General features: G+C 47.3%; 1 pseudogene; it reads left to right on the plus strand.

Annotated features, from left to right (window-relative positions):
- On the plus strand, window positions 1-6,337 carry LOC123167731 (disease resistance protein RGA2-like; annotated as a pseudogene).
- Window positions 6,338-27,934: the final 21,597 nt, after the last annotated feature.

The following is a 27,934-nucleotide window of genomic DNA, read 5'->3' on the forward strand; positions in this document are numbered from 1 at the left end:
TGACATGTGAAAGCAAAGCAATTGACCCAACTCTTGCTTAAGTTTATCACCACTTGCTTTCCTTCTCATTTCACCAACCGCAGCACCCCATAGGAGCCTTGGCGACAGAGCTCCACGGGGAGATATCTCTGCCCTTTCACCAATTTGGATCTGCTCCATTTTGGGTGTTGCTAAGGTACATGCTCCCCTCGAATCTTGGGTGTGATTTGCACTTCTCCGGTTGTTCCTCGTCCGTCGGTGCTTAATCCCTTTCCCCTTCTTCACATGCTGCAGTTCTTCTTCCATCGATCTGCAAGATCATGGCAGAATCTCTGCTTCTCCCTTTGGTGCGCGGTGTGACCAGCAAGGCTGCAGACGCTCTCGTCCAGACCGTGACCCGCATGTGTGGCCTCGATGACGACCGTGAAACACTGAAACACCATCTGCTAGCCGTGGAGTGCAAGCTAGTCAACGCGGAGGAAATGAGTCAGACGAATGGCTACATCAAGAGCTGGATGGAGAAGCTCAAGGCCGTCGCCTACGAGGACGTTCCAGTACGAAGCGCTGCGGCGCAAAGCCCAGATCGGCGACTCCACCTCCCGCAAGGTACTCGGCTACGTCACGCACCACAGCCCACTGCTCTTCCGTTTTGCCATGAGCAGGAAGCTCAAGGGAGTTCTCAATAAGATCAAGGAGTTAGTGGAGGAGATGAACACGTTTGGCCTCGAGAATTCCGTGAATCGGATGGAGCAGCAACATACTTGGCGGCAGACGCACTCCAAATTGGATGAGTCCACCGAGCTGTTTGGAAGAGATGATGACAAGAAGGGAGTGGTGAAATTGCTGCTAGACCAGCAAAATCAGCGGAGGGTGCAGGTGCTGCCCATCTTTGGTATGGGCGGTCTTGGCAAGACGACACGTGCTAAGATGGTGTACAACGACCGAGAGGTCCAGCATCATTTCCAGTTGAAGATCTGGCACTGCGTGGCAGATAATTTTGATGTTATTGCTATTCTGAAATCCATCATTGAATTGGCTATAGATGATTTGCCAGAAAACGAAAAGGCATTGGCTAGAAAGGGAGGTTGGTGCATGTCTGGCAACATTGAATTATTGCAGAAGAAACTTGAGGAAGTCATTGGCCGGAAAAGATTTTTACTTGTTCTCGATGATGTATGGAATGAAGAAAAAAGGACGTGGGATGATGAATTGAAGCCACTATTGTGTTCTGTTGGTGGACCAGGAAGGAGTCAATTGCAGAAAACTACCACATTTGCGGCAAGGTTTGCAGAAAACTACCAAGTCGGTAATTCGTTGCAAAAAACACTGTGATTTCACTAAACTCCTTGTAGAAAGCACTGATCGGATGATTTGGCCCGTTTGATCACTTTCTGACAAGTGGGGCCAACTTGTAAGGAGCTTAATTGGCAAAAAATTAGCACACACACCCCTAGATATTTACAAAGAAACGCAATCAGACCCCCGGTGTGCACAACCGCGGCGCACTGGCCCTGCCATCCGGTACGCGCGGTGACGCCCTCGTCAGCGTCGGAGATGTCTATTGCGTCACGCTCCTCCTCTCCTCCCATGGACGCCTGTGTTATGGGGCGGCAGCATTCGTCGGGAAGGAAACAGAAGGGACGAAGGGTTGCAGGGGCGGGCTCCCGGCGGCAGTGTGGGCTCAGGGACGGGCTCCCTGCGGCAGCCACCATTCCTGTTGGTTCTCGTCGGAGAGACCATGCCGGTGGACCTCCAAGATCCATCCATGGCGGACGCCTCGACGCTCCACATCGCCTACCTGGCCGCCACCGTCGACGTGCTCTTCGCGGGCAGCCTCCTTCGCTTCGTAGCCGTCCGCGCCAGCGAGGCCTGCCTCACCGCCCGACGCCTCTTCGCCGAAGCCGCCGGAGCATTGGAGGCGAGCTACAGCCCCGCGGGCTGGATATGCAGTCCATCGCCGCCGCAAAAGTTGCTGGCCCAGATGGGGAGGGACTGGATTGCGCACGGCGGCTCAGGACCAGGGCATGGCGGCTCAGGGCGTCCGCGCCATGGACAGAGGGCGGTGGGCGGGCTTCCGGCGGCGGCGGGGGCGGCATGGTCGGCTGCGAGGGCGCCCGGCGGTTGCCTCCTCCCGATTGGATCGGGAGCAGGATATCGGGAGGAGGGGTTGATTGCTTGCTATTTTAAGATCCAGGGGTGTGTACGTAATATTTTTGCTAAGACACCTCCTTACAATCTGGCCCCACTTGTCAGAAAATGATCAAATGGGCCAAATCACCCGATTAGTGCTTTTTGCAAGGAGTTTAGTGAAATCATGGTGTTTTTTGCAACGGATTATCGACTTGGTGGTTTTTCGCAAACCTAGCCGTAAATGTGGTAGTTTTCTGCAATTGACTCACCAGGAAGCATTATCATGGTCACATGTCGAAGCAAACAAGTGGCCTATATAATGGGCACTGTTAAGCCCCATGAGCTAGCATTTCTGAGTGAAGAAGATTCATGGAAACTGTTTTCAAACAAAGCATTTAGCAATGGTGTAGAGGAGCAAACAGAATTAATCACCACAGGAAGATGTATTGTCAAAAAATGCAGGGGATTGCCTCTTGCTTTGAAGACAATGGGTGGATTGCTGAGTTCAAAGAAACGAGTTGAGGAATGGAAGGCCATCGAAGAAAGTAACATTGGGGATAATATTGGAGGCAAACACGAAGTCATGCCCATACTGAAGTTAAGCTACAAACACCTGTCATCTGAAATGAAGCAATGCTTTGCATTTTGTGCACTTTTCCCCAAAGATTATGAGATGGAGAAGGATATGTTGATCCAACTATGGATGGCAAATCACTTTATTCAAGAAGATGGAACAATGGATTTAACATGGAAAGGAGAATTTATTTTCCATGAGTTGGTTTGGAGAACCTTCCTGCAAGATATTAAAGTGGTAGTCAAATCTGATGGCTATTCTGATGCCATAGGATATGGGACAATAGTTTGTAAAATGCATGACTTAATGCATGACTTGGCTAGAGATGTTAGCAATGAATGTGCCACCATAGAAGAATTGACTGAACAGAAAACATTGGTAAAAAATGTCCGTCACCTGCAAATGTCAGAGGTTGAATTGGAACATATCACTCGATTGTTGGAAGGCAAAACATCTCTCCGCACTTTGTTAGCTCCTTCAAGGATACACCTGGATTTTAACCGGCTGCCACGTGTATCATTACGAGCATTGCATTGGCAGAGTACGTCGGGTGCCAGTTTCAAGGCCATAAATGCAAAACATTTGCGGTATCTTGACCTCTCCAATTGTAAACCCAATGCTATATTGCTCGACTCAATATGTCTGTTGTATAACCTGCAAACGTTAAGGCTCAATCATTGTGAAGGACTGCAAGAGCTACCAGAGGACATGATGATAAGCCTGAGAAAGCTCATACATCTTTATCTTTCTGGATGTGATAAGTTGGAGCGGATGCCTCGAAACATTGGCCAGTTGAACAATCTTCGCACACTAACAAGATTTGTTGTGGATACTAGAGAGGGTTGTGGTATTGAGGAACTCAAAGACTTGCGACACCTTTGCAATAAGATGAAATTGTACAACTTGAGGAAAATAAAGAGTGTAAAGCACGCAAAAGAAGCCAATCTCCAACAGAAGCAAAATCTGAGTGAGCTGTTGTTTTCTTGGGGCCTTAAAAGATATGAAGAGCCCGAAAGTGAGGCATGTATTGAGGAAGAAGTGTTCCAGCATCTAGAACCTCATAGCAAGATCCAAATTTTGGAGTTGTATGGATATGGTGGCCTAGAAATACCACGATGGATGAGAGACCCTCAGATGTTTCAGTGCTTAAGAAAACTCACAATTACGAACTGGACAAGGTGTAAGAATATACCTGTAGTATGGTTGTCACCTTCACTGGAGTACTTATCCTTAACGAACGTGGGCAAACTGAAGACATTGTGTGATAACCTTTGCATAGAAGTTGAAAGACACAATACCCCTCTACAGATTTTCCCGAAGTTGAAGAAGATGTTCTTGGAAGAGCTACCTAGTCTAGAGGGTTGGGCAGAAAACAGTGCAGGTGTGGCCATTGATAGCTCAGTAATATTCCCGGTGCTTGAGAAGCTAGAAATCTGCTGCTGCCCTAAGGTTGCAAGTTTTCCACAGAGCCCCGTTCTCAAAGACCTGAGTTTATCAGAATTCCCGGTGCGGGAGGTGAAGTGTTTATGGGATATTCCAAGGTTGCCAACATCTGTTGAAATTTTGTGGATTCAATGCTTCGGAGGTTTGGTGGAGCTGCCTTCGAACCTTGGAGATCTGGCAAAGCTGAGCTACCTACTGGTTCATGACTGCAAGAACCTCAAAGGGTTGCCTGATGGGATGGATGGCCTCACTTCTCTTCAGAAATTGGAAATCACTCATTGTCCAGCGACGGAGGAATTCCCAAATGGCCTCCTTCAGCAGTTGCCAGCCCTTGACAAGCTAAGCATATATGGTTGCCCTGAGTTGCAAAGACGGTGCAAAGAAGGTGGGGAGTATTTCCACCACTTGGTCCGTATCCCAGTTAAACACATTCCAGCAGAATTAGAATTCGGAACTGGAACAAGTATCACCTTCATGCAGCTCTCTGGATGAGTATCTGCCTTTTATTGGACAAGTATATCCCGTTGCTTACTGCTCTGTGCTCGCGTCAACATCACCAAAATTAGCATAAAGAGGTAAACTTCTAATCCAATGACATCTCTAGTACTTCCTGCTAGTGCCTAGTCTTAATCTGTTTCCTAATGATAGTTTATCAATCCTTTCAGGTTGGGGAAGTTAAAATTCATCAAAGCTCGGTATGTTGGTGTCCACGAAGGCTTCTTTCACGAGCATGACTGATGAAGAGGCAAATCTGATCACAGCCCTCTAATACTGCAAATCCATAGAGCACATGAGTGACAACGTGTTTCAGGTAAAATTTGATGGAGACAAAACTCGACTTTGTACTTTCCTCATGCATGTAGCACTCTCATAATTTTATTCTAACATGGTGGGAATTACAATTTTCATTAGCTTTCGGCCAACAAGGACGATATCTCAAGATCTATTATCCTTGATTACTTACCTGCTAATTCTCTTAAGCAGGACAACCAGAAGTATGGTAGCAGCGGTCACCGCTGGTTCCTCTTGAGATGAGGTTACGTCGACCCAACCTACGGGCTGAGCTCCGTCAGGAAAAATCTTTTAGTTACATTCCTCATTTCTCCGACCAACGGCCCTTGAACAAATACATTTCCTCCAAGCTCTCGAGGTGATTGGTCCATTTGGAAGGTATGCTCCATCTCTCTTTAATTTCATCCCCAACTATGCTCAAAACAAATGAGCAAAGTACTTAAGCTAGCCAAACCTCTGTTCTGCTTCATAAGTGATACGTGAATTGCTTTGGTGACACTACTTAATCTGAGGCGGAGGGAAAAAAACGCTTCCATCATCTCCCCTCTCTGTATTTGTCAAGGAAATTGGTTATCACACTAGACACTATTTCGTGTCTGTCAGGAATCAAGTGACAGATGACGTCAGCTGCAGCACCGTTTTGTTCTTAAGAAAACGAGAGTAAGCAGATAACACTCGGAAATCCAACTAGGTAACACTAATTTATCTTGATACCCTCTTGTGTGTATAGAGTACTTGTTTGGTATTCTGAAAATTATCTTGATTTGAACTACTGTCAGAGTTCAGATACCACTCTGTGATGGCAGCATCAGGAAAATCCATGCTGTGAAGCAAATCCGTACGAATGCGTGTCCTGGTAAATTTTCCTACAAATTGGGTCGATGATATGCTGACAATATTCAGCTAGAATGCAACGCCAATGTGATCGATCAACGTACCTGCAGGCTGGAATCTCTGAAAGCATCCGCAACATGAAGGAACCAATGCCATGCCCGTCAAGCAAAGTCAGAACTCTACCACGGCATGTGATCAGTGTAGTGTGGAAGTAGATATAATATATCAGAACTAGATCATGCTGTGACCGTCGTCTCTTTCCCTAGAGATTTTGTCTACATGTGTGCGTCAACGCAGGCAGATATGTCTTGATCCATTTTCTCGACACGAAGATGTCAGTAGGAATTTTTATTTGCCTAGAAATGTGGAAATTATCCCTTGGCTGTGAGAGCGTTTGTGTGTGTTGGCACAGCATGTCCGTGTGCCGTGTGCCGTGTGCGTGTCGTTAGGAATGTGGTGTGGCTGAGCCTGGATAGGAGGCGTCTGTGTGTGGTGTGTGTGTGTAGCCCTGTAGGTGTATAAACACTGGCGCTTGTCGAGTGTCGACTGTTTCGTCAGTTAAGATCTGAATTCCCCTGTCTCCTCTGTTCCCTGTCCCCTTTCTTCTTCCTCTTCACGCATAGTGTTACAGGAATGAAGCCGATGTTTATGGGAGCAAAACTTGGTCTCATTTGAGGAGGAAGAGTGCTGACACCGAGATACTCTGAAGCTCTGGTGTACTGAAGCTTGCCCGTAAAAAAAACATACTGAAACATGGAAGCAAAACTTACAAAAATGGTCCTTCACAATTTACTTTGATGTGATAACGGTTCGGCTTCAGATCATGTTATTACGACTATGAAACATAAACTTCCTTTGGTGCGTTGGAAAATCCAGCTCCATCAGAATTCAGATACCCTTTCTTGGGCTTCTATTTTTCTTTTCTTTCCCTCTTCCGTCTTGGGTTGACACTTTTGGATTCCACGATGTCAACGAACTGTGCATAACATAGTGCAAATTCCAATCTCTAAGCATGCAAAGGATGACTGGAGGTCTGAAGCGCCAAACTTAGTTCGGTGGCACATGTGCAGTGCAGACGTTTAAAGTATTTAACCAGGGGTATATTGTTAATTCATTTCTCTTTTTTTTTGCGGGGGAAAAAGGATTTATATTAATCAACCTGAATCCAGCCAAACTGCAGTTTTTATGTCTGTACGAGCTATACGAGCAAGCTCGTGACTAAGCTGATTCCTCTCACGTTTAATAGCCTTCACCTGGACCCTCCTATCACCCCTGGTTAGCATTTTGATCTGCTGGACCAGTGCAGCATCCTTAGATCGATCAACAGCAGCTTGGCTGATCATCATTGCAGCCACTGAGCGTCTAAAGGAAGAGGGACGAGCAGAAACAAACAAGCCAAAGGAAGCTCTCCTCGCGACCCTCCTGCGTCCCCCCCGCGGGCGGCCAGGAGGGAACCCTAGCCGCCGCCGCCGGGGCGCCCCTCCTCCTCTCCTCCCTCCCTCGCCGCCGCCAGGGGGCGCAGCCGGGCGAAGCGCAGCTGGCGCCGGCGGCGGCGGGGAGATTTCGTCCTCTCGCGCGGGGCTTTGATGCGAGACGGGGCGGCCGGGCTGGGGTGCGGCGCTGGCGGCGGGCGCTGCGGCGTGGCGGGGAGTCGGAGCTGTGCGGCGACGGCATCTTGCTGGCTGCGCGACGGGCGTCGTGGTGGCGGAGCGTGCTGGGCGGCCGGTGGCGGTGGATGGTGCGGGGCTACGCAGCTCCGCCAGATCTGGCCGCATCGCGACGCGGGCTGCGGGCGGCGCCGTGGGGTGCGGCGGTGGTCGTCCGTGGCAGCGGTGTGGCCTCGGCTGGTGTCCGGGGCGGTGGTGCGTGCTTGGCGACGGCGGCCCCGTCCAGCACCATTCTGGTCTGGCGGGCGTGTGGGCGTCGGGCGACGCGGGGGCGGGCTGCGACCTGGTGGGGTCATGGCCATGACCGTGGACCACGGCGGCGCGCTAGCTGCTGCTGCTGGCGGCGGTGGTTGCCGGCCAGATCGGCTTGGATCTGGCCCATGGCTGCCGGCGGGCGGCTCGGTGCTGGCCTTCGGGGTCCTGGTGTGGATGTGGGCTGCCACGGCGTGGTGGTGGCTCACGGCGGTGGTCCGGGCCGTTCCAAGGCGGCGGCTGGTCTTCTCCGACGTCGGCTTGTTGGTGGGCGGCTCGCGAGGTGGCAGGTTGGTTGCGGCGGCGGTTGGATTGTTCCCGCGTCTGCCCGCTCGCAGGCGGCCTGTGTCAACCTTCGACTCCTCTCCTTGTCGTCCGGGCGCTACTTTCGTCGAAGGGTTGTCCTTCTCCCAGCTGCGGTCCATCGCTCGTCTCGCGACCGGTGCGGCAGGACCGATCTTGTCTCGCACATGGTGTAGCAGGACCGAGCTCGTCTCACACACGGTGCAGCAGGACCGACCTCATCTCGCACACGGTGCCACTGGACTGAGCTCGTCTCGCGCCCGGTGCAGCAGGACGGGTCGATGGAGGCCAATTTTGGCCGGCCTATTGGGTCTCGGCGCTTGGGGCTGCCTAGGGGTGTGAAAGGCGGGACCTTTCCGCTCGTCTCTTTGGTTGGGGTAGCGGTGGATCTCGGGTGAGGTGGTGTCAAGGTCTTGGATGCCAAGGCGGCAACCTTGGTGGTGGTAGCGCGGTGCTCTTGGGCGGAGCCCGTGGCTCGGTGCTGCCCGGAGGCCATGGCCGTGTGGACGGCGTGGTTGCTGGGGTGTGACGTTCGGTGACGGTGAGTGTTGGCCGGGGTGAAAACCTGCTTTATCTTCGGACGGATCGGCGACGGCGAAACTCGTTACCTTCTTGCACTACAAAAAAAATACACTTCCTTGATGATACGTGTTTGTCACAGTAGGTCGCGTTTTTTGTCATGCATGTACATCCATGATGATTTTATGACATAATCAAGATAGTCATACCTGTGCTGTCGTAGAAGTGTTCCATGACATTACCAAAATTATCATCACGGAAGTGTCCACTTCCATGACGATAAATCGCGCGTCACAGAAGTGCTTTCGTCAAGGGTGACCGACACGTGGCATCCACCGTAACGGAACGCCGTTAAGCTATCGGGTCCGGTTTTGGATCTGATAACCCGTTAACAGCCCCGACCAATGGGGATTTTCCACGTGTAAAATCATCATTGGCTGGAGGAAACACGTGTCGGCTCACCGTTGGGACAGATGTCATCCACTCATTGGACCGAAGGCGCCTATGATACGGCGACACGTGGCACAGCCCAACAGAGGCCCATTCCTGTGAAAAGGCCGGCCCGTTTGACTTGGTCAAAAGGTGGCGGGCCGGCCCACGGAAAGCCTGTTAACGGCATGTTCGCATATAGCCCATTTACAGCCCGCTAACCCAGGGCCCGTTACGACCTCTCCGAATTAGGCCCAGTAGCGTCATCTGGGCCGTCCAATATGATTCCAGCCCGTTTTAACTTCCGGCCCATGTGTGGCCCATGACTTCTTTCGGCCCATATGAGGCCCTTTGTAACTCTTGACCCATTAACGGCCCGTGGTGAAACTGGTCCGTAATGAACAGTGTATCACTTTATACCCATTAACGGCCCGTTATTCCATTGGGCCGTTTCCAGCCCAAGTTATTTTTCGGCCTTCTCAGGGCCCATTGATTCTTGGGCTCATTTGCAGCATTCGGTTACATACGGCCCGTTACTGTCATTTTCTGCTTGTGGGCCAAATTCAGCCCGTCGTTACAGTCGGCCCGTTTGCGGACCGTTAATACGTTGGGCCGTTTTCATGTAAAAAAAACCTGTTGGGTTGTTCTCATAGAGTTATCAAATACGGCCTATTAACGGCCCGTTATGGTCCACGAATAGTACGGCCCATGATTGGCGAAATGATGATACGCCCCGTAGAAGGCCCATGGATCCTACGGCCCGTATGAGGCCCATGGATAGTACGGCCCGTAGAAGGCCCATGGATCGTACGGCCTGTAGAAGGCCCATGGACCCTACGGCCCGTAGAAGGCCCATGAATCCTAAGGCTCGTATAGAAGGCCAATGGATCCTACGGCCCGTATAGAAGGCCAATGGATCCTACGGCCGAAAGAAGGCCCATGGATCATACGGCCTGCAGGAGGCCCATGGTTACAACAGTCCGTGTGTTGCCATGATTATTTTGGCCTAGTTACCAAAAATAGGCTATTGTGGCCACTAGAAAAACACAGAAAAAGAACTGCAGTGGCTACAAGCAAACAACTAACAAGACAATAAGGAAATAAATAAGCAAGCAATTAACGCTAACCTATTACCGCTATTACACATATTACATCCACTGGGCATCAAAGTTCGTCACCAGTGCAAATATAGGGAACAAAGCAGCACATTACATACACTGGCCGTCAAAATTGGCCACCAGTGCAAATAAACGCGGCAGCAAAACAAGAGCATAACTGAAACAACTTCAGAAGAGCTCAAGAAACGTTATCCTGGGTATCCACCATGTTGGCAATAAGCTTAGCAAGCTTATTAGCTTTGTCATGTTTGGCGCTAAAATCCTCCAACGCTTGCTGTTGCACCAGAAAGTATGCATCTGAATGCTCCAGGGATTTCGGCAGTCCTTCCGCTTCTTGTCGCAGCACAGCTGATCGATGTCTTTCAGCTTGTAGTTGAGACTCAAGAAACCGAACTGATTCAAACAGTGAGTTTGAATAGCTTGTGCAAGCGGTAGTGGCCAGTAACTCGAACACTAAACCAAGACAGGACTTTGGGGTTGTCTCGCTGTCTTCAAGATAGTCTTCCTTAGCTGTTTTATCAGCTTTGTTGGAGACCAACAAGGATGTGTCACTATCCTGAACCTTATCTGCATTACTTCCTTTACCATTGCTTAATAAGGCACTCTTCCCCAATATTCTGTCAGCATTCTAAAAGAAGAAACAAGCAGACACATAACAAGTTTAGCATGTACTAGTATATGAAACTCATTTCGGTGAACCAGTTCATTAGTAAGGTGGACAGGATTAAACTACCAAGTCTTCTATTGCCAAGTACTAGTACATAATAAAAGCATCAAACAAACATATATCTATGTCCTATGGTCACTGCATTGTCTTGCCAAATCAAAATAGAGACACGGTTCAAATCATATCAGTTCAAGACAAAGCAGCAGTGAAAGAATACAAAGCGTGAGAAACTACACGGCACAACAAGATTTCAGATGGGTACCACGGGTCTACATGTACAACAACACTATTGGCTCTGTTGTGATGCTAGTAATGTGCATGATATGAAAGTCAACTGTATACACAATTGAAATTGAAATCAACAGAGCTATTGATAAGAGCAAACCTGTTAAAGAAACATGCGTGAACATACCTGCTGTGCCATTGGAGTTTCGATTGGATCCTTCAATTTAAAAATAAGTTTGTATGAGTAAATACAGTAATACAAGAGCAAAGCAATCATAGTTAAAAAAGGCGCGCCTAAGCGAGCGCTTAAGCGTGCCTAGGCTCTAGGCGTTGGCAAAACGCATTGCGCATAACTACGCTTAATCTGTGCATAACTGCGCATAAGCATGCGCTTTGGTCAGTAAAGCGCAAGGCGGTGGAAAAACGCACAATTAACGCCTAGCGCTTTTTTGAACTATGATAGCAATGGAATCTTAAATTAGAACAGTTGTTCTTCAGGTTTAGGCACTTGTTCTACATGAACAGAGTACAGTAAGACGCAAGAATATAATACTTAAAAACTAGAAAATGAGCTCATAGACCTTACCACATTCTTGGTTCGGGACCAGTACAGAACAAGGCGTTCCCAGTCATCGTCCAGTAAATGTGTCTCAGGAGAACGTAAGGGAATTTGATGAGTTTCTTTGCCGGTGAAGTACGTTTTCTTCAGGTAATTCCGATACTGCCACCAAGCATTCTTAAAGATAGCAGAGGTATTAGCACAGGTTACCTCATCCTGAGTTTCCAAATCAGTCCTTCTCTATAGAGAAAAATGGGAAAATTTGCTATACTATAACCATCATGGAGGTAGGATGTATGGGACGAAGCAAAGTAATTGTCATGAATAACATTACTTACACATAACTCCTGGACAAACACCTGCAACTGGCATTTTCCTTCATCTTCAGTATAATATTTCCAAGATGGGAAGATACGCACATACGATTTAACAACATCAAATGCGATAGATGCTAAACTACGACTAGCTGGTTGTGCTTCCTCCACAGAATAGGCGTACCAACTGGTGGAGTTGGGGTTCGCCATGATAGTACTGGCCCTTTGGGCACTGGAGCTGCCTTACTAACTGCTCTTGTTTGGGAGCTCTATGGTGGAGATGGTGCTGTGTCAACAGGAACTGGGTTACTATTGGCTGGGGTTGGGGTTAGATTGGGTGAAGCTGGTTCTCTGTCCATCGCAGTAGGGGTACAATCTGCGAGAGTTTGGGTTATGTGTGGTAGGGCTGGTTCTTGTGCATGTACAACCGGGGTGCTATCTCCACCAAGAGGTAGCACTGTTTTATTTGAAGACCGTGTTTTTAGTCCGCTAGATACTGGCATCACCCGCTCCAATTCAAATGACTGATAAACAGGAAACATAGTTGAATGTACAGACATTGTATGAGAGACAGATGCAATAGATAGTATGGAAAAAAGAGGGCATGAAATAGTTGACATGTATATTGTTTAACTAAAACGGATAGCATGACATAATTTCACATAGATGATGTCTATCTAAACTGGATAGCATAGCATAACATAATTCAAAGATATGATGAATAACTAAACAGGATCGCATGACATAATTCACCTACATGTTAACTAAGTAATCAGGATCGCATCATTTAATTCACATATGTGATTTATATGCTAAACAGAGGGCATTCGATATGATGTCTGAACTAAGAACATGGTGTTGAATATTTTGTATATGATGTCTAAACTATGCAATGCAAGACACCGTATGCATGATATGAGCAGTATAACCGTGCCAAGTTAGAGCATACACCTCGGTGGGGGAATAGGACTGGTCATCTGTCTCTGAATCCATATGTGAGGAGCTATCGGGACCCAACAAGAGATCTGCTTCGACAGGTAGAACTGTTTGCTCTGAAGGCCTTGTTTTCACTCCAGATTTTTCCATCTCCCACCCAAATGGCTGATTCACAGGAAGAGTAGTTTAATGTACAAACATTGTCGACAAATGGAAATGTAATGAAGAAAAAGATGGGCAAGATATCATTCAAATATATGATGCCTGGTTAAACATGATGGCATTGCACATTTCACATATATTATGGCTGGCTAAAAGACATGAGACTGCATGATTCCCATATATGATATAGAAACTAAACAGGTGGCATTACAGAACATGTCTAAACTAAGCAGATGACATATATGATGTCAAAAGTAGGCACTGCAAGGCAACATATGCATGATATGACTAACATCATCATGCCAAGGTAGAGAAAACACCTTGGGGGGTAAATAGGAGTGGTCAGCGGCGTCTGAATCCGCCTCAGAACAGATATCTTCCTCTAGATTACCATCTGGAGAGGGGTGGGGAGGGTTTGCCATTGAACCCACCATGGAGCGATGTCTCCATGACATTGTATTGCCGTGCGAAACTCTTCTCTTTTTCTCTACATGTTCAGCATGACTGTGTACAATATCTGACATGCATACGAAAAAAATATGGTGAGATTATGTAAGGAGAGCATGCAGAAATTTAGAGTGATGGTAACAACCAGTGGATCGACGTTTTTCCGTTGAACCAAAATAGCCCTAATGGATCGACGTGAATGTATAGTAATAAGTGATGCAACAAGTGTACAACCTCTTTGCCATAGCCGTGTCGACCTCAGCATCATTGGGTTGGTCGCTGAAGCAGTTGAGGCAGAGGTGGTTGTCGGAGGTGTGGAGGAAGATCTGAGGAATCTGTAGACGGTGTCCAGGGCACTGCTCTATTGTGATGGATCGTTCTGTCGTTGGAGCAGCTCCGGTGAGCCGTAAGACGTCAAGGCTGAAGCAGCACAAGACAGACATCGTCAATCTCAAGTGGGATTCTAATAGCATCTCCAATAGATGATGTAAAATGGATGTAAAATTTACATCACCAAAAACCACCTGACTACAACAGATGAGGTAAAAACTGTTGACTCTGAACTTAACTGTCGAAACTGAAATTTACTATGGAATCTGAATGCTACTGTCGAAACTGAACGCAATGGTAGCAGAGAGGCACTTGACATGTAGTTTAGGGAGGGCCTGCGCCCTGCAGTTCATCTTCAACCTGCACCCCCTAAGCCGCCAGCCACCACCGGCCGAACCGCCGGCCCCAGCGCCGCCTTGCCGCCCCGAAACAACTCGCCACCGCCGCCCCGGCTAGCCCTCTAGGCCCCCGCCCCCACCCTGAACCATAAGATAGATAGTGGGGTACCTCTCCGGCGAGCCCCCGTCCCCGCTGCGGGTGGTTCTTCCTTAACTCCGGCGAGCCCCCCCAACCCCTGACAATCGACTGACCCAAAAGTCGATTCAGTCGACTGAAGTGTGGCTTAATTGGAGCAGAGCAGCAGCACGAGCGAGGGGGAGAGCAACAGCAGCAGTTGGGCGAGCGAGCGATCGAGCGAGAGCCGGAGCAGCAGCAGCAGCGCGAGCGAGCGAGCGAGAGCCAGAGCAGCAGCAGCAGCAGATCTGGCTGGTATGGACGCCGCCACCGAAGGGGCCTCTCACTGGGGAGAGCCGCCGTGGAGATGTCGCCCGCGGCGCCGACTTCAAGGTAGCCGCTCCATGGGGGTGCGGGATGGAGCACCGTCGGTGCCGGGAGGTCGAGTTAAGGAGAAGGTGCGATGCGATGAGTGTACAACCTCTTTGGTGGCGCCGAGTAGGCCTCGGCTTCGTCCGAGGAGTCGGTGATGATGCTGCGGTTCCGGTGGAGCAGGTTAAGGCGGCGCTGTGGGGATGGAGCAGCTGCGATAGACGAGGCGATCGTCGGAGCAGCTCCTTGGAGGTGGAGGACGGGGCGACTGAACCAGCGGGACGGCGAGATGGACGACGGATCCTCATCCGGGGAGGTGGACGAGGGACGTCGAGCTGTTGTGGTGGACGACGTCGTCGGGGAAGAGGCTCCGGCTGGGCAGCGGTGAGGTGGCGGACGGAGGAGGGTGGGGTTTCGCGGCTGGAGCGGAGAGGTTATGGCGGCCTGGGATTTCGAATGGCGAAAAGGGGGCGATGGGAGGGGGTGAAGCATGACTTAGGGACGCGCTTGTCCAAAATGTAGGGTGTGTTACAAAAGTACCCCCCACCGATTTGAACTAGCGGCCCTTTCGGCTCAGGGTTAGAAGGGGGATTTCGCGTGTCGGGATTTGGCAGCTGGAGGGAGTTTTCGCGGCGTTGTAATTTCGGGATAGCAAGGCGCGGGTTGTGAAGGCGCCAGTTTTGGGAGCACGATATCTGAATTTTCGGGATATAACAAGACGCGGGTTGAATTTTAGGGACAAGCCTAACGTGTAGTAATATTGTACTTGTACGTACCAAATCAATTCGCACTTCCCTCAACCAAAAAGAAAATGAAAAAAAATAAAACTATTCACACCACACAAAGAGAGAGTCTTGCCCCGTTTTACTATACAAATGCTATTCAAAGCTACTCCCTCCTTCCATCTATATAGGGCCTAATGCGTTTTTCGATGCTAACTTTGACCAAATATTAGAGCAATGATATATGACATGCAACTTACACAAAGCACACCGTTAAATTCGTCTGTGAAAGGTTCTTTCAATGATATAATTTTCACATTGTGCATGTCATGTACTATTAATCTTGTCAATAGTCAAAGGCGGTCTTAAAAATCTCATTACGCCCTATATAGATGGAAGGAGGGAGTATGAATCCATGTTATGTCCGATTAAATTTTTTCGCTTGCTGTATAATGCATGTAACCTACTCATACCAACATTTTAGTGCATTCCAAATGTCTATACTACCGCTGCAATTCGAACTAAATTTGAATTCGTTTCTCTATTTCAATAAGAATCTACAATCATGATTGTTGCCAACTTCAACCATCATAGTTTCCTTGCTATCCGCCAGATATAAATCGGACGGCCTATAATGCAGGATGGCAGGCACACCATCATCAACAACTCTGTTTTTTATAAGAGTAGAGATAAAATATATTAAATGTAGTATAACATGTTCATAGCCACACCATGTGTATCACTGTTATATATATTCACACATGCGTCGGTTTAAAACACTATGATAAATTCTTCAAATATCCGAATTCGCTTTTTATAATGAAGTATATATGATCTCTATTCGTCTTTTACACCCACACAACCCTCTTATCTTTGTAGCTAGCGCTAACTTTCTCTTGTGCATGCACACGCCCGCATCCCTCTCACCCTCCCTCAGCATTCTCTAGCTCCATCGCGCAAATTCGTCTTTTCACTTTAGGTCGTTCACCCACGGTGTGTGTAGGCCCCCCAGCTCCTTCTTTACGGCACACATCGATCGATATGCCTCTCTAGCCAGGTGTGCCTAGCACAAACACAAGCTTCCCCTCTTCTCTTGTCACCGTCCATGCCTCACTCCCACCACTCTTTTCATCGTTCTCGTACTCGCACACTCCTTCCCCCTCGATATAGTATGCCTCTCGTACCACCTCCTAGATGCATCCCTCTCTCTCTATCCTTCTCCTCGTGCCTCATTTGCTTCTAACACACACATGCATGTATACCGATCGATCTCCCAACATATACCTAGATCGACTTTAACTACCCCCCCATCGATCGACGTACCTCACAAGTTATGTCTCTCCTTTCTCTAACAAAGGGCGATTGATCTTCCTATGTAGTTACGTCTGCTTACCACAGCCACATCGTCCCCCCTCATCATTCGTGCATGCCTCCTGACCCGTCTCTCACACGCACGTGCACAGACAACAAGCAGCCATCTCCTCTCTTATTGATATTGCGGGCGTGCCCTCCGTTTGTCTAGCAAGCCTATCCCACCATTTGTTAGAAGCAACTCCACTACCACCCCCTCCAACACTCTAGCTCTGTCTCTCTCCCAACCTTATTCCTCTCCTGCACATATGCATGGATGCCGATCGATCTCCCTTAATACATGAGGCAGATCGATCTCCTTAATACATGAGGTAGGCCTCTCTCCTCCTCCACACATATACCAGCCATTGTACCTCTATAGTTAATTGGGCCTCCCTCTTCCCCCACCACACACCGATAGTCGAGCGCTGCAGGTAGGTATCCATGCCACAGAGACAAACTGCACATGTCCCCTCTCACGTTCTAGTAGGCCAGCCACTCTATATCTTTGACGTGGGCACACACAAATTCGATGGCACTCTTTATCGATCGCGCGCGCGCACACACACACATCATCCCTCTCTTCGATTCTATGGACACCTCAAGCCGATGATACCTCCACTCTCTTCTCGTGGATCGCCCCCTCTATATATATGTACTCTATTTCACACACATTGCATATGTTACATTTTTTGATTGACCCCCCCCCCCAAAAAAAACTCTCAAGAACCCACACACTATATCTCTCTAGGTTTGTATCTCTCTCACACAACCCCACGTAGGTGGTGTATGTATACAAGTAGAGAATAGGTGCATCGTGCACATACTCACGCTTCGTGCCCAGCCACACCCGCGCGGGTACACAGTGGAGCTCATTTCTTTACGAAATGGCAGCCCACGTGCTAATTTGAACGCCTGTAGCGGTTGTTTACCTAGGGAGGTCGTGTACCACGCGTGCACAAAACAAAGTTCGACTTGACGCGTTGCCGCATTATTTTTAAATAAAGTTATAGCGCTCAATGGCACGTACACAGAATATAAAACGATTTTTATGGAGAAAAAGGTAGTCCGCTCACTATATACAATGGAGCCTGCCTGCCTGGTTTGTCGCTCTTCAGAGTATCTCACACAAGGCTGCGGTGGCCTCTCTCTCTCTCACCGTTGGTCACTGATCCGGCCGCATCCCGTCCGCCGGGGGAAAGGGAGTGCGGTGGCCTCTCTCTCTCTCACCGTTGGTCACTGATCCGGCCGCATCCCGTCCGCCGGGGGAAAGGGAGGAAGTGCATCGTTTCTCCGTTCGACGGCGCCGAGGCAGCACGTCCCGATCTGCGGTACACGCCGTTCTCTCTGACCAAGCTCCGGCGCGGCAGGGCCTACGCCACCTGCTCGCAGATTCCGCCCGCCGCCGCTCACCTAGTTACATCCCGACGACCTCCAGGTATCCCCTCCGGCCTTGCTCCACTGCCCGTCTTCCCACGTCGCTGCATGTGGATCTTCCATAGTTCTTTGCCCAAAACGTAGCTCGTCCGGCGTACTTTCCATATTGCATTCTCGTCCTCACACCGTTTTAGACAAACACAACCGTGTTGTTATCTTCCCTTAGGACAAGGAATATGCTTCTTTTTTGTCGTCGCATGTGTCATCAACTGTTATTGGCCAGTAATTGTTTCCTTTCTACCTCTTTTTTGCAAACAGGGCTATCCATTTCACCTCGTTGCTATTGCGACCTTTTGGTGAACTGCACAAATCACTTTTTTCTTAAGAGTGTTTTGTGCAGTTGTACTAAAATGTCACACGGGCAACGTCTCTACATTTCAGTGCGACTGCACAAAGGGAGATTGGTTTTGCTCTATCCTCCTCATCCAACTCCGAGCCTAATCTTCTCCAACTAGTTAGTCTTAAGAGAGACTGCAAAGGTGACCGGCTTCTATTTGTGTGTTTATTGTTTCATCAGCAGTCCTCTATTATCGTAATCACACTTAATATCTTTGGAACAGGGACGCTCAGCTCTATTTTAGTGGAACTGCACAAAATGATCGGAATGTTGCATGCTCCAGACAGCTACTTTTTTCCCAACATGCCTTGTTGATTTAGACAGAGCTGGGGGGACGTTGCTGCCAATGAAAGCATGGATCAATTTTAATTTAACACCTTCTCACAACTCTGTCTTCAGTTGTGATGTAATTATTAGCTCTGATCTGCTAATAATTGACATGCATTAGCAAGGAAGTTAGTTTTTTATTGTTTCCGAAAGAGCATCGATGGCAAGACACGCGAAACAAAAGCTGAAAGCTCACACCATTGTACAATTTCATGTCGCTGGAAAATTATTTGTATAGTACGTCAATTATGTAAACAAATGATGGAAGCTTGATAGCATTGCCAGAAGCCTCTTCATCATCCGGGTCCATGTGCCATGCACAAAATTATACTCCTTCGTTCCTAAATATTTGTCTTTTTACAAATTTCAAACGGGCATATTTTAGAGTGTAGATTCACTCATTTTGCTTCGTATGTGTACTCCCTCCGTTCCTAAATATTCTATTCGTCTTTCTAGAGATTTCAACAAGTGACTACATACGGAGAAAAATGAGTGAATCTACACTCTAAAATATGTCTATATACATCCGTATGTGCCAGTCCATTTGAAATCTCTAAAAAGACAAATATTTGAGTAGTCACTCGTTGAAATCTCTAGAAAGACAAATACTCCGGAGTATATTTAAGAACCGAGGGGGTAGTGCACAACCGCATGGGAGACTCAGCCCGGTCGTTGCGCCGCATTAATAGTGAGTAATGAACAGTCAAATCATAAGCCCCACCTTTCCCACTGTAAGTTGCTCGGAAGAAGCAACCATCAACACGCTCTTCTTTGAATCCGCTCATACTACTCCATCCGTCACTGTTTATAGAGCGCGCTTCAGAAAAAAGAAAAAAAATCTGTGGGACCAAGCCGACTAGCGATCGGCCTGAAAAATAGCATTGGTAGTTATAGCACGGCATCTATTACTAGAGGGAATAATGCGTACACACATGCATGCAGTGCTTCCACCCCGGGTACACACATGCATGCACTTACTCCACTCCGTAGTAGTACTCCCTCCTTTCCGGTTTATAGTGCTCAATTCAAAAATCTCACCAATCAAGGTACTCCCTCCTTCCATCTATATAGGGCCTAATGCGTTTTTCGATGCTAACTTTGACCAAATATTAGAGAAATGATATATGACATGCAACTTACACAAAGCACACCGTTAAATTCGTCTGTGAAAGGTTCTTTCAATGATATAATTTTTACATTGTGCATGTCATGTACTATTAATCTTGTCAATAGTCAAAGGCAGTCTTAAAAATCTCATTACACCCTATATAGATGGAAGGAGGGAGTAGATGGCGAGTGGTGGAATACTTTTTGTAGTTTTGCAAAAGCACCTAATTAATGCTCTTGTTATCCTCAAAAAATTATGTTTATCAATGCATTAATTGCAATGCATGCATGCATAAAGTACATGCATTGGTCAATTTTCTCTTAATACTTGCATGCAATGATTTAATGCACCTTGGAATCTGAACATGTGATGGAAAACAACCAAATTGAGCCTTATAAAATGGAAAAACTAAAATTTTGAGATAAGCCCTATAAAACCGGAAAGGAGGGAGTACATGGAGAGAAAATTGTGGACTTGATTGCGGTTACCACACCCTAATTAATTGAGCATTAAACCAAACGCATCTAAAGTCTCTTTGGTGGTGGAAATGCATTGAGAGAAATGCATCATAATGAAGCGCGCCCTGTAAACTGTGACGGATGGAGGAGTAGTATGAAGGTGCAAAACCAAGTACGCGTATGGCCAGTCGGTCAACGCACCTCCTCTTGGCATATCACTGACATGTGGGACAGGAGTGTGAGCAAACCGATCTCAATTGACGGCAAAGAGCCAACCCGCCGTTCCTTGAGAGAGACGAGGAGCGAGAACACACAGACGGGCTCGCACAGAGGCCAAGATATATTCGAGCATGGTTGGTTGATCGATATCATTCATTACATGTTGGGCTGCCGTTTTCCGCCCTACAGTGTATGCCTCTGACAATCTGACACCGAATGGACTGATGCATGTCCACCGAGGGTAGGTTGCATTAGTCAAAAGGCGTAAGCGAGCTTCACCTTGTCCTGCAAGCTTCTCCTCGTTCTGCGAGTTGACGGGACACACCAAAAAGTAGTGCTAGTCCATACTCCCTCCTTTCCGGTTAATATGGCTTAATCTTTTTTGCGGGTAAATGAGAGAGCTTTATTCATACATAAGCATTCTTAGGACGATCAGCCAAGACACTGGTCACTAGGAAGCGAGGTACCCCACAAAAAAAGAAGTAGGAAGCGAGGTGTTTCATCAAGCCAGCTCTCGGCCACATTCAAAGTGCAGCAAGCACGGTTCGCACGAAGATGCGCCGCAAGGTTTGCTGGCCTGTTTACATGCTGAATAACAAAAAAAGAGGAAATATTACCGAGCGCTACTATTTGTAACAGGATATGAGCCAGAATTAAGCGAGAATTGTGGCGAGTGTTCCATGCAATCAACTTCCATTATCACATGCGAGAACCCTCGAAGAGAACCAAATGTGTTGAAGATTGCTTTATCACATTTTAAAATTATAATAAGAGTGCAGACCCTCCTCCATCCGGTTCCTAGTACTAGTATAGTACATACCTTTATAGACTATAGTAGTAGTACTAGTACTACTAGTAAACTTTGCGCTTGGCTGTTCGCCTATTCGGGAAGTCGAACAATAATAGCACTAGTAGTATAGTGTATGCTTCTGGCAATCTGACACCGAATTAACTGTTGCACGTCCACCGCCTGAGCGAGGGAGAGCTTGCATTAGTCAAAAGTTTCTCCTTGTACTGCGAGCCACCGCGCGCAAGCTTCTCCCGTCCTGCAACCTTCTCCTCGTTCGGCAAGTTGACGGGACACAACAAAGTAATGCTAGTCCATACTGCCTCCTCTCCGGTTAATATGGCTTAATTTCAAACGAGATAAATACACTGTCTGTCACTGTATATTTGTAAAAATACGGTCAGTGGACTTCATAATACGCTCATTGCGCTCAATATATATATTTTCCGGTGTTTATACGGTCACTAGCTCACCCTGACTGAGTATGTGTGTGCATGCACGTGTAGGTTGAGCACTTGAGCGTGACCGTGTGTGTTCCGTCGTGTGCTCGGACATGCATGCATTAGGGCGTCGCGCGCGTTTTTGCGTCCATGTGTACGTGTGACTGTTGCATACACGTAGGGGGAGTACGTGTAGGGGCCACTAAGGAGCAGTCAAATCACACAGTAAGTTAGTCGGAAGAAGCAACCATCATTTCACTCTTGAATGACACGTACGCAATATAAAATGGTTGATATGGAGAGAAAAAGAAAACCACTATATATACACTAGCAGGAGCCTAAGCTACAAGCCTGCTTGCTTAGGTTGCTCTCTTCACAAGCATAGAACGACGGGCCTGATCCCGCAGCTGGGGGAAGGGAACAATGTTCTGCGTAGACGCGGTCGACATCGGCGAGGGAGAAAACCCACAGTCGGTGCGTCCCAATCGGGGGTCACCGCGGTATGGGCCGATGCCGCGTCCCAACCGCCCTTCTAGCTACAGCCCGACGTCCCAGGTAGTCCATCTTCCTTTTGGAGCCGGCTTGCTCCACTGCCGTAGCTCCATCTCCATGTCGATCTTTCTCTACTTCTACCGGCTTCTACTTGTGATGAGTTTATGTCTCATGAACTAGTGCCAGTACTATTATTCTAATCACACTTCTTCAATATCTTTGCCATCAGGGATGCTCAGGTCGATTTTAGTGGAACTGCACAAAAGCATCGTATGATCCGAGGGTGCCAGCCGTCTTTCCTTCGACAGGTTCTACCTGGCCAGGAAATTAAATCATGTTTAGGGTTTAGGGTTTAAGTCGTAGTGACCCCATCAGTAGTTTTTCTTTCGTACACGCTCTCACAACTTTTTTCTTTAGTTGTGAAGTAAATATTGGCTATGATCTGTGAATCATTGAGATGCATCAGCATGCGTGTTAGTTTTCCTTTGTATTTGATGGAATGTTGTAACGGGGCAACCTTGGAATAGGAATGAAAATGGAGTGGAAAGTTTCCGTTTTTCCGGAGAAAAAATGAAAACGGAGAGAAACCAACGTTTCGTTTCGTTGGATCGCGCCATCGAGCAAAACCAACATTTAAATCACGTCTGTCGTGTTCGTGTCTCACCCTCCTCCACGGCTCGACCCCACACGGTCGCTCGGCATGCCACTCACCGCAAACTGAGTATACGATAACTTTCCCGCCTGCTTGTCGATGGATCGCGCCATGGAGTACTAGCACTACTGGAAGAGATTAACGAGTTGGGGGAGGACAGCTAGCTGTAGCACGGACTTCCAAGAACTTTTTACATGCATGTTGTCGCCCGCTATTGCGACCTTTGAACGCGGAGCAGCCGCGTGCACCCGGAAGCGGCGCGGGCGACGCTCTCTCGGCCGGCGCGCCGCTTCAATGCCGGCGCCAGTGAGAGGTCGCGTCCGCTCTGGCCGGGCATGAATGCGGCACTGACCGTTTCGGGCGGGAAGCACGCGCGGGTGATGAAGAGGGTTCGGGTTGGTCAGGACCGGCCATGGCAGCGGTCCGGTCGTCCGCAAACAAGAGATGTTGTATGTTAATATTGTTGCGTATATAATTAACAACGTAAATAATGTGCCAGTTGGATAAATATGATTGGAGATGGAGATGGAAATGGAATTTTACGTAAACACGGATATGCATGTCTATGTCTATGTGTGTGTGCGCGACGACTCTCGCGACCTGGAAGCGGGGGCGTGTTTTTGATCGAGTTTTCTTTCTTGGTACGTTAGAAAATCAGTTTGTCTAATTCACATCTAGATGTTATTTAAGGATATCACATCTAAGCTCCCACAAGTATATAATGTAGCAACAAGAAACAAAAAAACTAGGGAAAAAAATAGACCACAAACAGAGTGGACATCAACACATCTAGATGTATCCTAGACAGACCCTTAAAAAATTGTCCGCCAATTTTCGTTTCTTTTTTCCGGGAACGCGCGTATTCTATTTAAAACCACTGCTATGGAGAGATTTTTTTTACTCCATTATAGCCTCTTGTTTGATAGAGTTTCTCGCGTCTCGCTCTCTCACCCTCTCCATATCAAAACAAGATGACAGTGTCCACTCTATCTCTCTCCTCACCGGTGGTCACAGATCCGGCCGAATCCCGTCCACTGCGGGAGGTGAGGAGGTGCAGCGTTGACGTTGTCGCCGTCGGCGACGGAGGAAGCCGATGCGCACCGTCCTCTCGGAGCCGGCGCTGGCGCGGACGAAGATCCTCCGCGCCCTTGTTCGCTGCCGTCGTGTGGGCAGATCCCGCCCGCCCGCCTAAACGACATCTCGCCCACCTGAGGTATAACTTCTTGTACTGGTCCAGCTCCCCAGGTCGCTGCGTGCGGGTTTTCTTCTATGCGACTACTCCCCAGCTCCCCATGCATAGTAGCTAGGGTTCGTCGGCTGGTCCAACATCACCTACTAGTACTATTATAGAGGAAATGCCACTCGAAAAGTTGTCCTGATTTATGCCTCGGTGGAGGTATACATGTTGTTTCGACAAAAAGTACATGGTGGTTGTGCGGTCATTGTCCATATGGTGGTAGTACTATCACTGGTTAAATGAAGAAATGCTTTTTTTCTCGGGTATCCTGGTTTAGTTCCCATCAAGATAATTACGACGCTTATGTTTATTGGTGTACTTTTCATTAATTCTTATTGACAATTGAGATGTCGTTGCTAACCCTTTTTTATATTTTTGGAAACAGCGATGCGTGTCTCCATACCCGGGCATGTCTTCCTTCAATTTTAGTGGAACTGCACAAAATTGGATGGCCATTGTTGTTCCGCTCACTGTCCTCTGCCACGTGGTTCTTCCTTCCTCGAGCTTGATTACTGAGAAGAAACAGACCACAGTGAGGATTTGTCGAACTTCATAGGTGCCTCACCCAAACTTGATGCCAAATGGATGATGCATCACCATGATGACCTATCGATGCTCATGGTTGCGCCTCATGGTTGCGTCGGCTGGTGAAACTGATCGATTTTCAATGAAAAACAAGCTGTCTTCCATCAGTGCTCTTTGCTTGTTACGCACAAAGATGATATCCTTCGTCAGTTCACCTTGGTTGCGTTGGAGACGCAATCGTCTTTCACGTTGGTGCAATTTTATCACACATTGGCTATGAACCAAATGTTTCCTCGAAGAAGGATCGACGTTGGTACTAAGAGCATAAGTTTTGTATTGATTTCTAAGCCTTCTCACAACTTTGTCTCCAGCTCCCCTGTAATTTTATTTGTCCAGCTATTAACTTTGATTTAAAAAATGGTGTGGACTAAAAACCTGGATGGACGTAGTAGCCCTCCATTTTTATTTACTCCGCATATTAGATTTGACTGAAGTCAAACTTAGTAATACTCTCAAACCTTTCCGATAATTGAAATTAAAATTATTTATTTGTACACACTCTCACACGTTTCCGATAATTTGGCGCATGTGTGGTTGTTCACTTAAGGGAGGGTAGTTTACCACACGTGAAGGACAGGAAGTGCGACCAGGACGCGTGGGCGTGGATCGTTAGTTCATCGGAAGTAGTAGTAGTTTTCTTCACTGTACATTAAATAAAGAGTTTCGTTTCATACTTACACAATTTAAAACGATTGTTATGGAGAGAATAAGAAAACCACTCCACTATATATTAGTCGTATACACGAGAGTACTATATGGACGCAGCTTCATTGACTTAGTGCACCTGCCTTTGGGTTTATGACAGGTGGGCCCAAAATGTGGCTGGCTCACCTGTCATACAGCCAAAAGCAGGTGTAGTGAAGGCACCGGAGCTTAGTCCATACTACAGTAGTATATATATAAGCTGGAGCCTCAGCGCTTGTTCGCTAGGGTTTGCACTCTCCACACTCTCGCCGCACTACATATATGTATACACGCTGGAGGCTCAGCGTTCATTTGCTAGGGTTTGCTATATTCAGTCTCTCACCCTCTCTTCACCAGATCTAAACAAGATTGTGTTGGCCTCTTGTCTCTCTCTCCCCTCTCACAGCTGGTGAAGGAGGCGTCCGTATCCTGTCGCACCGGGAAGGGGAGGAGGTGCAACGTTCACTCTATCGCCTTCGGCGAGGGAGGCAATCCACTGCCGGCTGCGCTGTTCTCTTTCACCCAGCGCCTGTGCGGGAGGGCCACTGACCCCTTCTTCCTTGCTGCCGTACGTAGTGTGGGCACATCCAGCCTCCCGCCGCACGCCTTGCCACATCCCGACGACCCTAAGGTATAAGTTTCTTTGAAACCGTCGTTGCTCTAGCTGCATGTGGATCTTTTTCGATCTGTAGTCGAATCTAGGTCTTGGTTCAAAGAGGATAGAAAGGTGCGGTGGGCTGGAGCAAGAATCTAGGACGTGGTTCAATGAGGAAAGGAGGGGCGGAAAGTAGTATAGACTGGCTATCCAGCCGCTTTGTTGGTCGAAAAGGAAAAAGGGGGTAACCCAGTACACACATCTGTAAGGAACCGATCTCTTTGTTGAAAAGGGAAAGAAACTGGGGTCTCGGGTAGTTTGTGCAGGACTAGATTTGCTGCCCTCACATAGGAAAAAGGTTCAAAGAGAACAAATATGGGACCAACGCATATATGCTGCTTGGCTACATACTCTGCATCACCCATTTATACGTGTGGACGCACATGGTGCTGGCATGTCTCATACAGCTATTTTGCTTGTTGTTAATCTAAGAATGCCGCCGGAAAATTGAAGCAATGCCACTATTAAAAGTAAATTGCATTTTTTAACGAATGATGTTTCAAGAGAATGTCTCTGTTAATATGAATCAATGCAACCGTTTTAGAAATGCTACTATCCTACTTTGTTTTCCATCCAAGATAAGTTAGATGCTTCTTTCTGTCACCGTTTGTTTCATCCTCCTTTATCGGCAAGTAATTGTTTCCTTTTTTCCTCTGTTAAAACAGGGGTATCGATTCAACTTGTTGCTATTGCGACATTTTGCTTCGCTACTCAAAACACTTATGTTTTAAGAGTGTTTTGTGCAGTTCAACTTGAATGTCACACCAGTGACTTTGCTTAATTTTGGTGGAACTGCACAAAAGGAGATCGAGATTTGTTTCCAGTCTTCGTGGCGAGTTGTTTCAAATCTTGGTCTCATCCACATGATGTGCAGTGTGCTTTGAGATGTTGTGCTACTTGTTTTGGTACTGTTTTAAATAAATGTTGAATTGAAGCTATTGTATTGCTGTCTTTTCCTATTAAGTAGTTACAACAAATTCAGCATCACCCCCTTTATAAGCCAGTAATTGATGCCACTCTTAGAATTAACTACTGAATCTTATTTCAAAACTGCAACACTTGTTAGGGATTGGCGGGATTACCATTTTTGTGGCCGCATGTTTCATCCTCCTTTATTAGCCAGTAATTGATTCCTTTTTTGCCTCTGTTTAAACAGGGATATCTATTCAACTTGTTGCTATTGTGACATTTTGCTTTGCTACGCGAAACACTTTGCTTGATTTCAGTGCAACTGCACAAAACGAGATTGGATTTCCTATTCGTGTTGGCAGATTCGTATTTTATCATGGTGGTCTCATGAAAGGTCAGTACATGCCTTCATCCACATGATTGTGCAGTGTGCTTTGAGATGTTGTGCTACTTGTATTGGTACCGTTTTAAATAAATGTTGAATTGAAGCTATTGTATTGCTGTCTTTTCCCATTAAGTAGTGAACAAAAATGGGACCAACCCAGACATGATGCTTGTTGCTTTGTTACAACAAACTCTGCATCACCCCCTTTATAAGTAGATGGAAGCACATATTGTTGTTGCGCCCACTCTCCCCTGGAACTGTTTATACTTTTCGTTAATCTAATGCCGCTGGTAAAATTAAGCAATGCCACTCTCAGAATTAATTAACTACTGAATCTTAGTTCAAAACTACAACACTTTTTAGGAATGGTACTATCCTGCTTTGTAGTTCTTTCTACATGTTTAACCAAGCTATTGTTAAGGTAATGTCTCTGTTAAAATGAATCAGTTGCATTGTTTTAGGAATGGTACTTTTCTGGTTTGTCGTTCTTTATACATGTTGAAACAAGGCATTGTTTAAGATAATGTCTCAGATCAGTAGATGCTTTTCTTCTGGGAGTACAAGTCATCAATCGTTATTTCTTAGTAATTGTTTCCCTTATACCTATTGTTGCTTACAGTGATATCAAAATTAAAGCTCGGTTTT

This window comes from Triticum aestivum, chromosome 7D (genome assembly GCF_018294505.1).
Source record: "Triticum aestivum cultivar Chinese Spring chromosome 7D, IWGSC CS RefSeq v2.1, whole genome shotgun sequence".
Taxonomy (NCBI): Eukaryota; Viridiplantae; Streptophyta; class Magnoliopsida; order Poales; family Poaceae; genus Triticum; species Triticum aestivum.